Here is a 4,049-nt window from a genome sequence, read left to right on the forward strand (position 1 = left end):
TTTGGTCATTTGTTCTGTTTTTCAGATTCCACAAGTGAAGTCATGTGATATTTGTCATTCTCTGTCTTACTTATTTCACTTATTATTAAAACTCTCCAGGTCCCATCCATGTTATTGCAAATGGCAAGATTTCATTGTTTTTATAGCTGAATAGTAATCCATTGTCTATCAATACCTCATCTTCCTTATCCATTCACCCACTGATGAACATTTAGGTTGTTTCCATATCTTGGCTGTTACACATAGTGCTGTGAACATAGCGGTACACATGTCCTTTCAAATTCTTGTTTTCATTTTTTTGATAAATACCTAGAAGTAGAATTCCTGGTTCATATTGTAGTTCTATTTTTAATTTTTTGAGGAAACTCTATACTGCTTTCTGTTGTGGCTGCATCAATTTACAGTCCCACCAACCGTGCACAAGGGTTTCCTTTTCTCCACATCCTCACCGACATTTGTTACTTGTTTTGAAACATACCGCAGTGCTCTTGCACAGATATGTTGTCTTATAGGAGGGGCAAAAACAGTTCTGTTGAAGACAACTCACCAGTTTCTGACTTTCTGAAAACAAGATGATTTCAAAACTCACAAATAGAGGGGAGGCCTTGGTACTTACTTTTTAAAAATGTCCATTAAGCTCCAATGATTGTTTGCTGCTATCCTTATCTACAGTCATGCTGAGTAAAGCAATAGCTAAATGGAAGTTAAACTGTATTCAAGAGATGTTAATGTTTACATCTTATTATCTGCAGTCTCTCAGAGAAAGCAAAAGTAACTACAAATAGCACTATGCCAGAAACTGGTTTCTTCACCGGCAATATCGCTTTGGCATACAACAAACCGGTTGTTTCTAAAGTGGTCACGGCTGTTGACAAAAGGCTTTGTGTTTTTATGTGGCACATCTAATGGTCCATCTGAAAACAAGTGTTTTGAATGTTAACTATTCTCTGACACTTTGGAGTTACTGTTGCTCTCCCCATTTCCATTAGGTCAATATAAGGTTTGTGGTAACGCTGCACAAGTTTAAAATTTCATTACAGGAAGTGGTCTGGGGTACTCTGAGTAATATTTGGCTCGCCTCTGCTGGGTGCTGGGTCACACTGCAAGAAAGCATTTTAGAGTATCCTCAAGGTCCATGATTTCAGCTTGAATACCACAATGATAACAATAGTTAAGAGCAGTGAAAATCATTACTACGTTCTGGTCGTGGCACCAGTTACATCCATCCATCGCCAGCTGGAGAGCTCTGGATACCAGTGGGAGGCCATTGGCATGATTAAATGTTTCAGAAATGTCTTGCCCAAAGGCGTAACGAGCTCCTTGAGGAGACACACCCCAACCACCCTGATCGTCTGGATCTGACACAGCAAGTCAGACATTGGACCCTGATGAGGAACTTCCAGGCTCTCAAGCCCTCTGATGTGATCCAGTGTAGCTATGGATGGTGAGAGGCCACCATGGAGACAGACTAGCTGCCCATCCACCAAGGCAGTGAGAGGAAGACAGTCAAAAAGATCTGTACAATATTTCCAAACATTCGCATCTCCATATTTTGCTAAACATTCATCATAGAGACCATATACTTGTGTCATCTGTCTACTCTCATGATTTCCTTGGAGAATGGTGATGTGTGCAAACCAGAAGAGCTACGAGCAGAATAAGTGTTTCAACTGAATAATATCACCTGTCAACATACTCTCCCGTAAACAAGTAGTTTGTATCTAGTGATTTGCCACCAATTCTAGACAGTTCCATGAGATCATGACATTGTCCCTGTACATCTCCACAGACAGTGACTGGCCATCGAGCATCTTGTATGTAGCATTCTTTTGACAGGGTGTCTTTAGCCTTCTGGCAGAGGCTCTTGACCTGGGACTCTGACAGCTGCTGGTGCTCTTCAGCTATTCGGTGCACGGGTCCAGCTCCTTGGTGAACACCTTGCTCATGATGCCACCCGCCCAACTGGTTGAGGCTGTGTGTTACTCCCCCAGCGTCACATGCACTGCGAGCCACACACACACACACGGGGACTGGTTCCCCGGGAACGCGTGGGGCTACTGGCAGATGCTCTCTCTGCACCAGTGCCAACCCACGGGCTCTCCCTGGAACCACCGGGCCACCCCCTGCTGCCCTCCTCTGCTCCTTGTCTTTTTGATACTAGCATGCTAACAGGTATGAGGTGATCTGTCCTTGTGGTTTTTCATTTGCATTTTTCTGATGCTTAGTAATGTTAAGTACCTTTTCATGTGCCTATTGGCCATCTGTCTGCATCTTTGGAAAAAATGTCTATTCAGGTCCTCGGCCCATTTTTTAATTGGATTGTTTTGTTGATACTGAATCTTAGGAGTTCTTTATATTTTGGATATTAGCCTCTAATCACATACATGACTTACAGATATCTTAGCTGGTTCAGTAGGTTGCCTTCTCATTTCGTTGATGGTTTCCTTCACTAGGCAAACTTTTTTTTTTTTTTAGTTGGATGTAGTCCCATTTGTTTATTTTGTTGTTGTTGTTGTCCTTGCCTGAGGAGACAGAAGCAAAAAAAAAAAAAATCACTAAGACCAATGTCAACTTACTGCCTATGTTTTCACTGAGATTTGTAGTTTCAGGGTCTATATTTAAGCCTTTAATCCATCTTGAGTTTATTTTTTATATGGTGTAAGTGCTCTAGTTTCATTCTTTTACATGTAGCTTTCCAGTTTCCCCAAAACCATTTATTGAAGAGACTGTCTTTTCCCTCATTATATATATCTTGACTCCTTTGGTGTAGATTAATTGACAGGATAAGCATCCGTTTATTTCTGGGCTTTCTACTGTGTTCCACTGACGTGTGTCTGTTTTTGTGACAGTACTGTGCTGCTTCAATTACTATACTTTACAGTATAGTTTGAAATCTAGAAGCATCATACCTTCAGTTTTGTTCTTTCTGAAGATTGCTTTGGCTATTCAGGGTCTATGGCCGTTCCACACAAATTTTAGGATTCTTTATTCTAGTTCTATGAAAAATGCTGTTAATGTTTTGATGGGAGTTTCATTAAATTTATAGATTGCTTTGGGCAGTATGGACATTTTAACAGTATTCTTCCAACCCATGAGCACAGTATGTCTTTCCTTACGTCGTATTAATATCCTCTTCAGTTTATTTCATCAACATCTTATGCTTTTCAGCGGTCTCTCACCTCTTTGGTTAAATTTACTCATAGGTCTTTAATTCTTTTTGATGCAATTATAAGTGGGATTGTTTTATTTCTCTTTCTGATAGCAGGTTTTTAGTGTATAAAATGCAACAGCTTTCTGTATATTAATTATGCATCCTACCACTTCACTAAACTCCTTTATTTTAATAGTTCTTGGATGGAGGCTTTAGGATTTTCTATATATATAGCATCACGTCATCTGTGAATAGTGACATTCTACTTCTTCCAATGCAGGTACTTTTTATTTCTTGTCTAATTGCTGTGGCTAAAACTTCCAGTACTGTGTTGAATAAAATGGCAGGGGTGGGCATCCTTGTCCTGTTCCTAATCCTAAAAGTTTTCAGCTTTTCACTGTTCATATGGCAAATACGGCCCTTATTATGTTGAGGTACATTCCCTCTATATCCACTCTGTTGAGAGTTTCTATCATTAATGGATGTTGAATTTTGTCAAATCTTTCTTTGTATCTGTTGGAGGTGATCATACAATTTTTACCCTTCGTTTGTTAATGTGGTGTATCATATTGATTGATTGCAGATACTGAACCACCCTTGCATCCCTGAAATAAATCCCACTTGATCATGGTGTATGATCCTTTTAATGTATTTTTAATTGGATTTTCTATATTTTGTTGAGGACTTCTGCATCTATGCTCATCAGGGATATTGGCCTGTAATTTTTTTTTCTTTTGTAGTGTTTTTGTCTGGTTTTAGTATCAGGGTAGTGCTGGCCTTGGGAATGAGCTTGGAAGCATTACTTCCTCTTCAGCTTTTTGGAATAGCTTGAGAAGAATAGGTAATAATTATTCTTTAAATGTTTGGTAGAACTCATCTGTGAAGCCTTTGGTCCCAG

General features: G+C 39.6%; 1 pseudogene; it reads right to left on the reverse strand.

Moving 5' to 3' along the window:
- Positions 1-567: 567 nt before the first annotated feature.
- Positions 568-1,959, reverse strand: LOC102738124 (serine/threonine-protein phosphatase 2A catalytic subunit beta isoform pseudogene; annotated as a pseudogene).
- Between the last annotated feature and the right edge of the window lie 2,090 nt (positions 1,960-4,049).

The sequence above is a fragment of the Leptonychotes weddellii genome, chromosome 12, assembly GCF_054177405.1.
Source record: "Leptonychotes weddellii isolate Sample4059 chromosome 12, ASM5417740v2, whole genome shotgun sequence".
NCBI lineage: Eukaryota > Metazoa > Chordata > Mammalia > Carnivora > Phocidae > Leptonychotes > Leptonychotes weddellii.